The sequence below is a fragment of the Protopterus annectens genome, chromosome 8.part0 (genome assembly GCF_019279795.1).
Source record: "Protopterus annectens isolate FY-2018-M chromosome 8.part0, PAN1.0, whole genome shotgun sequence".
NCBI classification, from domain to species: Eukaryota; Metazoa; Chordata; order Ceratodontiformes; family Protopteridae; genus Protopterus; species Protopterus annectens.
The window spans coordinates 1,033,807,876-1,033,820,051 of NC_056741.1; positions in this window are offsets into that span (position 1 = coordinate 1,033,807,876).

Below are 12,176 nucleotides of genomic sequence, written 5' to 3' on the forward strand. Positions count from 1 at the left end.
GGGGTGGCGAAAGCCAAATAACTATGGGCTAGGCTTATAAATGCCCTTGGGCAGATAGCCTAGTATGAACCTATGAACCTATGAACCTATAATATTTATATTGTTAATGAGAAATGTGTCACCCTCTTTAATGATTGTGCAAAAATGACACATACCACATTTACTAATATATCCATCTTTACGTTTGAGATGAAACATTTTGGTTTCAAAAATATTCTTTAAATTTCTACCTTTTTTGAAAACAGTCAAGGGAATAGCACCAATATATGATCTAATGGCTTTGTATTGACATAGGATGGATCAGTTCTTATCTAAAATGTTCTTTAAATCATAACTCTTTGAAGAATAGACAGCAATGAAGGATGTCCTATAATCCTTGTCGGTCTCTTTCTTGCTGGTTGTGGCAATAGAAGTGATGGAAGAAGTACTCATTCCGTGGTCTGATAAAAGGGGAAAGAAAAAATAACTTTTTCTGTTGTTAACCACATCAGGTAAAATATCCATGACAAATTTAAAAGGATAAGCTCTTTTTATAAACATATGTTTGAGGTTGTCACGTTCACATAAAAAATCCTCCATTTTAGAGATGATGCTTGCAGCACATACAACTTGCCCATTAACGATGGCTTTCTTTTGTTTTAAAGGGTGGGAACTTGAAAAATGAAGTAAAGCATTGGAGTACATGTTTTTTCTATAGATTTTTTATGTAAATTTATTGTTCTGATAATCTTTGCTTAAAAGAGTATCAAGAAAAGAAATCTGATCTAATTCATAAGTATAAGTACATTTTAAAAATTATGTGGTGGAATCAATATATAGCATGAATTTCTTAATAGATTCACTAGGGCCATCCCACAAAATAAAAATATCATCAAGGAAATGGGTATAGTGCCTAATATGTATTAAAAAATTGGAAGGGAGAGTCGAAGAATGAAAGAAATTAAGGATGCTTTGGAGAAAATTAGAATCATGAAACCAGATAAGGGGGGGTGGGGTAGTATTAACCGATCAAGAAGATTACAATAAGAACATGTTATACATTCTGAATGGTAGAGCTTATTCGAGATCCTCCATAAATGAACTTAATGGAGCATACAGAAAAATCAGAAATTAACTTCAAGACCTCTTTATTGAAGGATCTATAACAATCAAAGTTCTGAATTATTTGACAGTCTAACATCCTAAATTGTATGTCATGTTTGGTTTACCGAAGCTCCATAAAACTTTATTAAAGCCACCTATGCACCCCATTGTAAATGCAAAAGGCTCAATCACCCACCCCAAGCCAAACATCTAGACAACAGGTTGTTGGGTTTGGTTTACAGTGGCCCTCACATATGTAAAGATTCATGAAGTTTCCTAGACTCAATTGACAGAATACCTTTTAAGGAAATATATGGGTTATTAACCATCTATACTAAAGACCTCTATTATGTAATTCCGCACAACATTGGTCTTGATTGGTTTGCAGAGTTTCTTTATGACAAAAATATAGAACATTTCAATGTGTTAGTTTATACACATCTGATGGAAATTGTGCTTAAAAATAATTTTATTTTATTTAATCATGAGATTGATTTATAGCAAGAAGGGGTGGCCATGGGCTCAGCTTGTGGTGGACTGTACGCTAACATTGTGGTCACACAATGGCAGAAAAAGTTTCTATTCCATTACACTTTTTTGCACATATTAGGCACTATACCCGTTTCCTTGATGATATTTTTATTTTGTGGGATGGCCCTAGTGAATCTATTAAGAAATTCATGTCATATATTGATTCCACCGCAGAATTGTTAAAATTTACTTATACTTAGAATTTAGATTAGATTTCTTTTCTTGATCTTTTTTTAACCAAAAACTATCAGACCAATACATTTACATCAAGAATCTATAGAAAAAACACGTACTGCAATTCTTTACTTCATTTTTTAAGTTCCCACCCTTTAAAACCAAAAAAGCCATTGTTAAGGGGCAATTTGTGCATGCTGCACACATGGTCTCTAAAATGGAGGATTTTTTTATGTGAATGTAACAACCTCAAACATATGTTTATAAAAAAGGTTATCCTTTTAAATTTTCATGGATATTTTACTTGAGGTGGTTAGCAAAACCTTTTATCAGACCACAAAATGAGTACTTCTTCCATCACTACTATTGCCACTACCAGCAACAAAGAGACCAACAAGGATTATAAGACATCCTTCATTACTGCCTATTCTTCAGATAGTTATGATTTAAAGAACATTTTAGATAAGAATTGGTCCATCCTATGTCAAGACAAATCTATTAGCTCATATATTGGTGCTACTCCCTTGATTGTTTTCAAAAAATGTAGAAATTTAAAGAATTTTTTGAAACCTAAACTTTTCATCTCAAACGTAAGGATGGATATATGAGTAAATGTGGTATGTGTCATTTTTGCACATTCATTAAAGAGGGTGACACGTTTTTCATTAACAATATAAATATTAAAGTTCAACATAGATATAATTGTAGTTCTGAGAAAGTGTTGTTATTACATTGGAAAGACTGATTGGAAGATAAAAAAGTATTTATGAGCACCTATATAACATTAGAATGAAAAAGGCTATAAATGCATTAAGCAAACACATCATTGAGAATGAGGGGCATTCTTCCCATTTTTTGTCATTGATAGTATTCAGCCAGAATTTAGAGGTGGACCTTGGTCACTTTTACTGGAGAAAAGGGAGCTATACTGGCAACTGTGCTTAGACGCAGGTAACTGGCCAGGTTTGAATAATATCTCAATTAGCTCTTTATTGAAATTAAAAACAATATAGAGATAATCAATTTTGATAAACATTCATAGATACTTTGATGTTTTTATTTACATACACTTCATATATACGTTCAAGTTTTAAATTTAATAGTTTTTATTCATGGTTTTGATCACCATGTGTTTTAGGGGGTGTGTCACTATCTATTTTAATTCTATGATGTGTTTTGATTTGTATTATAAAAAGGAAGTCGTATGGCTGTCTAATATCTGATGAAGTTCTGAAATTTCAAGATGAAAGTGCTTATCAGTGGTTTACTGGTATTTATGAGTAGTTTTTATTCTACAATAAAATCTTGTTTTCATTATTTTGAGCCGTGTTCTCAATATTGTAAGAAAACATAAGTGGATAAGGGCAACATCAGCTTCTTTGTTGTGGACTTTTTGTTTTTGTGGAAGTATTTTGTCTCTTTTTCTGGTTCCAAGGAATATAATTTAATCCAATCAGGAAGGTGTATCAAAGAACACATGTATGTTTCCTGTGCACGGGGCCTATGATTTGAAAACAGCCCAAAGTTAATCTTGATCCCCCACTGGCCAGATATATTTTCTTTGAATGTGGGTTTCAATGCTGTTTCAATGAATGTGAGTTTGAAGGGCAGATAAGTTTTAATGCCAAGTCTATTTTCATTGTGAGACTGCATTGCTTTGTTTAGCAGATGTCTATTAGTGTTTTTGCTGTAAAATGTAAAATAAAACTTTTAATCAAATCCAAATTATTGCAGAAGTAAAGCATTATGCACATTACAATATTTATGGTAAATGGGGTGAAAAAGCCAAGTAATGGGACTTTGGAATGGCTACAGGGGGGAGGCCCCAAATCAACCATGATTTTGTGAGGGGGAAGGGTGGCAAATTCAAAGAAAGCCCCAGATGAACTATACCTCTCAACTGTCCAGATTTTCACAGAATGAATAGATTTTTGCTTCTTATTTTTGGTTTGTTCCTCATAAAATTTGTGGTTGACACACTGAGTTTCTGACTTCATACCCTTCAGAAAAATGCATGCTATAGCAAGACCTGTTATTCTATCAACTAAGTTTATACAAAGGCAATTTTTAGTACTGTCTGTATGTTCCCCCAATATATTTGGCCTTGTCCAAATTTCCTGGATTAAGAGGTTGAGAGGTACGTGCAAATAAATCACTTTATAGAATTAGGTATATCCAAACCTCTCAACTGTCCCTGACTTTGGCTCAAAATGTTGCTGTCCCCCTGGTAATCCCTCCACCAAATGGCAATTTTGGAAGAAAATGTGGAGGGTTTACAATTAATAAATAATTGTAATGATCAGAATTATAAATTACTTTTATTTCAGAAATGCATATAGATTCTCTTATTTTGTCAGCTGCTCAACTTAACAGTACTAATATTAAAAAGGTGTCCCTTCTTTGACAGGTTCCCAGTTGTATTGTGTGGCTATTTTATATTTTTGCACCACATTTTTGGTCTGTTTTTCATAAAATTGGGGTTTTCTGGCAAATTAGTGTCAAATCATTAAAGATTGAAGTTAGAAAATAATGACAAACATTTGCGTTTCAGATTTCATACCCTTCAGAAACTTCATACTAATGCAAGACCTACTATTCTGTTATTTTTCTAAGTTTGTAAGAGCAATATTTAAAAATTGTCCTTATTTTTGGGCCTTTGTCCCACTTCTATTTATGGCTTTGTCCAGATTTCCTGCTATGAGGTTGAGAGGTATGACAAATGTGTCAGGGCCATCACTGTCAGCCAGAGAGATTTCCAATTGTATCCAGGAAAAAAGAGGTCATTGTTCCCATCTACTCGGCACTCATTAGACCCATTATAGAGTACAAGGCCCCTTTTGGAATGTACCTCACAAGACATCTGCAGCAGCTGGAAAGGCCACAGAAGTACCTCACAAAGAGGATTACTGGCCTTAAACAGATGCCCTACACTGACCATCTCAAAAAACTCTTTACTCTTAAGCTTTACTCTGAAGCATATCACCTACTCTGAGATCTCTGCCTAACATATAAACCTGTGTTAAACTCAGAGTTGTTGGGCATGCTACACCTAAAGCAATCCCAATCCCTCTGAGCTACATGCTCTAGGGACCTAAACCTCGTCACCACAATAAACAGTACATGCTGGAGGGATAGATTCCTGTCCCAGAGACTTCCTATACTCTGGAACAAGCTACCCATCTATGTCAAGCAAAGTTCCTCATTAGCACTCTTCAAGAAAAATCTTGATGAGTGGATGGGAAATACATCCTGAGGATCACTTCTGTGGCTCTGCTTGACAGGGGCACAGGAAATTAATTTTCTTGGGTGGCGTAAGCCAGGGAACCTTGTCGGCTAGGCTTACTTAGGCCCTTGGGCTAATAGCCTAGTACCTACCTGTGAACCTATACTTGTTGCACCCCACTTCCCCATGTAGTGACTCTGGATGTGTCCAAGCAAGGCAAAAAGCAGTTATGCAGTGTTATTGTGCAGAGTATCCCCCTATCTTCATAGACAGAGGTACTACAGTGGCTTTTCATCTGTCCTTGATTTTGCAGAATGTTCTGATTATCTGTCATATTTTTATACTGTTGATGTATGCTTCTTGTTATTCAGAAAATGCATGTTGTTGCAGTGCCTATTGCTCTGTGTTTAAGTAGCAATGCTTTAATGACCATCAGGTAAGCTTGTCTGAGATTGTAAGATGCAAGTTAGCTTTAATAGGCATACTGTTAAAGATTTACCAACACTGAAAGCATTTTTGTTGTTGCCATGCAGAGAATATTTACATAACTAGATAACATGTAAGCCTTGGGTATTGAAATGCATATGACAGTATTTGTAATAAAGGACAGGTTTACAGTATTTTCAGAGCTTACTACATTTGTTGGAGACTTGCAGTCATCTTTGCAGGCTTTACCAGTAAACTAAACAAAATGCCAATCTATCATGTGTGGTCTATAACCTGTGCAGTAATCCTTTAAGCAATTTATCTTGAGCTTGTTTCTTGATTGCTGTTCATATTTTACTTTGATCATGTTTTCCCCATAAAACAAGTAGATAGTTGTTGTCAGGCAGCAGGTCTTTTTTGGATAAGAAACATTTTTACAAGTGGGGGTATCACAGAGATTGTTACTTTCAGCATGTTACTTCATACGTTTATAAAGCTGAATATAAATTATAATTAGAACTGCAGTGCAAGGAGAAGGGGTTTGAGTTGGGTGCTGCTTGTTTTTTTTATACTTGATTTTGACTGGGATTCCAGTAATGTATTTAAAAAGTAATTTATTTTTTCATGCTTCACAACCTTTTTGTTTCCATCTTGATATTAAGTAAGCTGTCATGCAGCCAATGCATTAAAATATTTTTTTCTTATACACTTCATTTTGTCTTGAATGGACTCTCATAATGACAGTTTGGCACCCAGGGCATCATATTTAATTAAAGTCCAGGTTTTTGTGGTTTTGAGCATAGCCTGACCCCTTTCTAGTTGGTCACACCCCTTCCCATTGACACCACCCATCCAACTGTCTCCTGCAGCCCCCCTTTGATTTGAAGTCACCAGCTGCCACTGAACCATACTGTTATTTTCCAGCAAGTTGCTTCACCTTCCTATAACTACACTGGTTAGGAAAATATAATATGTTACACAGACCAACATCAGCATCTGTTTTACAGCAGTACTCTAAGAAAGGAGTATGAATTATGATATGACTGACTTTTATGTGTGAATGTCTATTATAAGGGCCTAAATACTTCAGCTAGGAGGGAATAAATCCACTATGACCCACTGCTATTTTATGGACCACTGCTATTATGCTTCATGTAAGAGTATGTAGGTTGTAAAACTGCATGAAAACAATGAAGCCACTGTATTCTGAGTTAGAACCACCACATTCAGTGCTATTCTATGTTCCCATCCCCCATCCAGTGGCATTCTATGTTCCCATCCTCCATTCAGTGTCATTCCATGTTCAGAGGCACTGGAAGCTGTTGAAGGCTGGGGGGGGTGAGGGTGAAAAGGGCAGTTAGTAAGCTAAAAAGATAATTTTTTAAGACTATTTACTATTGCAACATAGGTTTACTTGTAGGACATTTTAAGCTTATCCAGTTTTCCTTTTGGTGCTTGAATTAACATTTCCCGATTGGTCTTCCCCATCCCATGGCTGATAATTGTGTATTAGCCCTAGTGAAAATAACTGTGATCATACCATAGATAATTTCAGGGAACCCATGAAAGGGGTGCAGCATTTAGGAACTGCCTCTATCTATTAGTGGCATGAGGGGCAATCCTGGAGTGAATTTTCTATTACCCATCTTTAGAACCAAGTTGCATTTGAATATGGACAGGGATCAGCTATGTTTTACTTCAGTGGATAGTCTGTTCTGGCATAGTGGTATCCTCTGTGATATATATCTGTCTCTCCACACCATTTTGTTTAGATACCTGGACTGAGTATTTCTGATGCCATTTGACTTGCTGATGTTCAGTAGGTCCATCAGTATTGGGTCGAAAGATGCCTTGTATGCCAGACACAGAGCACTTCTTAGCACTCTATAGGATGTAGCATATAGTGATAAGGCTTTGAGGTGGTCCATGCAAGACCTATTATTTAGGACTTGTATCCTTTTAGTAAGGTATCTCTGTGGGCATTCCAGTTGTTGCAAGTCTCTGGACAGATACATGCCAAAGCGGGCATTATACAAAATGATTGACCTAATGAGGGCTTTGTAAGGGGAGACAATAACATCTCTAGATCAAGTCAAAATCAATTTGTTCATAAGCTATGCAATACAGAAAGACTTCCTTATGATACTATGCACATGTTGGTTGAAAGTTAGGTCACTGTCCACACAGGATCCCAAATGCCAAACAAATGGGTCAGCCCTGAGGGGGATATTATCAATTCAGTAGTTGCCCTGGGGTCAGTGACTGCTCAAAGGATAAAATAATATATTTTTGGAGTTTAGTTTCAATTCATGATTCTGGCACTAGTTATTATTTTGGGCAAACCTTCCTGCATGATGGTTAAGTCATTTGGGGATTCAAAAACTCCTCCTAACTTGCAGTCATTTCAAACTTAGTTGACCAAAGCCCTTTGGTATTTACTTTTACTTCTGAGAAGTAGATGCCAGACAGGAAATGTCTCAGCCCTGAAACCTGGGGGACTCCATTGGTAACTGGTGTCTTTCTAGAGGTAGTCACCCTTGTTTTGATCTCCTGCATCCTATGAGCCTCTTGGCAGTCCAGCAAGTGATATAAGAGTTTATTCTGAGTTTATTCAACTTTTCTATTATACCCATGTAGGGAATTGTCTCAAAAGGCTTGGCCAGGTAATGTGGTGTGAACTGTTTTACCTTCATCCATTGCTTTGGTGATAAGGGTAAAGCATAAAATGTGCCCATGATTTTGAGCCTTTTACAATATTTCTCCCTGATTCTTGCACTAAGATGATGAGAGATCCTCTGATGTACGTTTGACTGTCCCTGATTTTATGTCATATTTTTGGCCTGTTCCTTATAGGATTTGTAGTTTTCTGGAAAATTTATAAGGATTGCAAAACTAAATAATGACAGACATTTGAGTTTCAGACTGCTAGCCTTCATATTCTTCAGAAAATGCATGCAAATGCAAAACCTGTTATTCTAGCAACTAAGCATTTAAGATCAATGTTATACATAAAAATCTGTCTCAGATTCTGGACCTTTGACCTTTTTCCCAACCCATTACATTCTTGGCTTTATTTCTTGAGCTATGAGGTTTTGAGGTTTAAATAAGAACTGTGAGTAAAAGCTGTTTACCATTTTCAGACTCGCCCTGCTACATTTTTTTTTCATTTGTTCAATTAAATAAAACAGAAGTACAGGAAAAATGGGGCAACTTGAAAAACAGCAATAAATAACCTAACTGAAGGCTTATACTTAGGCAAGAAGCTTTAATAACTTTTTATAAGCTGAATAAAAAATAAAATCACACAATATTTTTTATTGTGCTTTTAAATAAATTAATGTTTCTTGCATGACTTCAAAAATGTAAACAAAATCAGGGGCAACTTGCAGTAATGAAAGAAATGAAAGGAAAAAACTTTATTAACTGTATTTACTTCTTCTGAAACTAACAGTCAGTCATTACAGTTTCTTGCCTGCATTAAGTCTTATTTTATCATCACCACCGTCATTATTATTATTATTATTATTTTTACTGTTATCACGTCATAACTGACTGCCCCAAATAGTACCTATGTGGGCTACTGCCACTTCAGTTGAGGTCCACAATTCACAGAGATGCAGTGGTATGTTCAGCAATATCACTGACATTAATTAACAGTAAATAACAGTGAAAACCATAACATATCAAAGGTTGGATGAAACAACGAAGTGTCAGTTGCAAAAATAATAAGCACTTTTGCTCCTTTATTGCCAAACATGGAATGAAAGAGCTTATTTTTTACAACTGACACTTTGATGTTTCATTCTAACTTCTGATAGTTTATAGCATATAACAGTGCAAAATACAAGACCCAGATCATGGTCAAATGGGGCCCTAGGCAGGATAATAGATCGGAGCCCTCCTAGAGTAACCCCTTCTGCAGCAACTACCTACCCCCTCAGCAGCAACCCCCTCAGCAGCCATTCCATTGTTCCATTACTTGGCTATGTCTCCCAAGTTACCATAAACACTCTTCAAACCTGTCAATGTGCATACTGTTTTCTGTCTTGCTTCTACCATAATTAGAGATATTGAAATAAACTTGCACAAACACTGATTGCCATTTGCTAAACAAACAATACAGTCTCACAATGAAAACACTTAGCATGAGCAATAAACTTCTCTGCCCTTGAAACTCACATTCATTGAAATGGCATTAAAACCCACATTTAAAGAAAATGCAGATGGCCAGTGGAGGATTAAGTTTACCTTTGGGCTGTTTTCAAACCATAGGCTGCTTGCACACATTTTTAGGGTCATACATACATGTATGTGTTCTTTGATTAATCTTCCTGATTGTATTCAATTATATTGTTGTATAATACAGCCCCACTTGTTAGAATGTGCTTTAAATTTGTAGTTTTGAACATTCTTACAGTAAGCAATGAAACAAAATGTATGAGCCATTATTGACAAAACTACCCATTTCAGAAAGTTTCAACCATAAAAAGCCACTCAAATGTCAGTCAATACAATCTACCAAAATCACTCAAGCACAATCTCTGCAGAAGTAAAAGTTATCTGAATAATTCCTCATTAAGGAGATCTGCAACTAATGAAGAAGTTGCTACTGGCAAACAACTTTACATTTCAGTGTTTCACCTACAAATTCAGTGACTGCTGCTCTTGAATGAATTGCCTATGTTACATTAAAAAATGGTAAGCTGGAATACTGCAATGACTGACAAGTTCATAGTTATTAGGCATCTCATACAAAGGAGGATACACTCAGGAGTGTAGAACCCCTATCCCCCCTTAAAATATACCAAATAACCGGCAATCAAAAGGGCACTCACTATCACCACTGTATCAACATGGTGTGGAAGTAGAATTCACAGCCTTCTGCACCAAAGACAATTATACTACTAACACTGCTTTCAAATTCTGCAGCACAAACAGTGACTACCTTTTGATAAACAAAACAGTTAGTTGCACATTGAAAACAGACTTAACATGAGCAACACTAAACTCATCTTCCCTTGAAACTCATTCTGTGAAAATGAAATGAAACTTTATCACTTGAAAATGCACTCACACTATTAATTCCCTGAAAATGTCAACCAAAATAGTAAAAATGGGGATTCCAACCACTATAACCACCAGTAACAGAAGAAAAACAGGCTGGAAAGAAGTACTCAGGTTCACTCACAGTTTTCTTCAAGATTTAATGGCACAAAAAAGTAGATGAGCAAAACGCTGATAACACCCCAAATATGTTTTTGTTCACAAGAACTTCATCAGAATAATAAATGACATCACAAAGGCCCATTAAATAGTTCCTCCAATCAAAAAATGACCAATAAAATCACAAAATACAATTTAAAGACATTTAAAATTCCAAGTGCTGCTGCCTGGTGCCAAAACATACTAATTACATCCTAAAAGCAATGGTAAAGATATATATATGTAAAAAGTGTTCATGCAATCACTCATATAATGTCAATAAAATAACTCAATAGTATGTCTGTAAAAATTAATAAAAATACATATTTATACCAGTAAGAAAAGTGCATTTGTAAAAGGAATGTAAATAAATGCGTTTGTTTCAAAAGTTTATTATAGCTTGGCAGACCTGAGTTTTAATAGAGGTGCTATTGAGATGTACTCATTTAACCCGTGGGTCCTGCTTGCATCTAGGGTGATCTGCCACAATAATTCCCTATACTCAAGGATAGTCTCCCATGCACCCCCCCTCAAATCCTGAATAGCAACCTCTAAAACAAAAAACTCAAACCTTGCTTCTGGGCAGTCCAAAGAATGTTTATATAGAGCATTTTTGACATTACGTTTCTTAACATCATACATGTGCTCATAAATGCGTCTTCTCAACTTTCTTTCAGTCTTGCACACAACTAAGTATACTAGCCTACTAGTATTACAGTTACTAAAACTTTTACTATACACACATTTATTCCGACTTTTTTTAAAATAATGGTCAGTATTAGAAATAAAATTGCACTGGGTGCATGCTCCACATTTAAAAGTACCTTTTCTCTTCATGGCATGTGCAGGCTTCTATTTACCCCCACCCTCCAAGAGGTCTTTCAGATTTTTTCCCCTCTTATAACTGATCTTCAAGGTTGCCTTGTCAATACCTTTGAGATCCGTCAATGAAGTGAACCTGTTCCATTCCTTTGTTATTGTGTCCACTACCATTTTAGAGTCCAAGTTAAAATCTAAAGTGAGAGCTTTGGAGTAAGCCGATGGGTTAACATCACTTAATACGTGCTGATTTCTGTCCAGTCCTTTACACAACAATGGGTAGTACCTGATGTGACGTAAATTACTTACATAGGTACGACTGTCCACCAATAAGTCCTTCGGGTAACCCCTTTGAATAAATAAGCTTTCAATAAAGTCACACTCCAAGGAAAAATCACCATCCAGAGATGTCATTCTGGATGCTCAAATTAGCTGACCTTAATAGATGTTTTTTTTTCTTTATAAAAGGGCGGGCACTAGTGAAATGTAGATAAGAATTTGAAAACGTGTCTTTACGAAATATTTAATAACCTCCACAATCTTAATTAGACTCACATCCAAAAAGTCAAGTCTATCCATATTTATAGAACTGGTAAATTCCAAAAAGGTGGTAGTAGTATCCAAATAGTTCAAAAATAAGTTCTTGGTATCAATCCAAAAAATAGCTATATCATCTAAAAATCTCTGATAGTGGGACCAACAGTTGCTATATACAGAT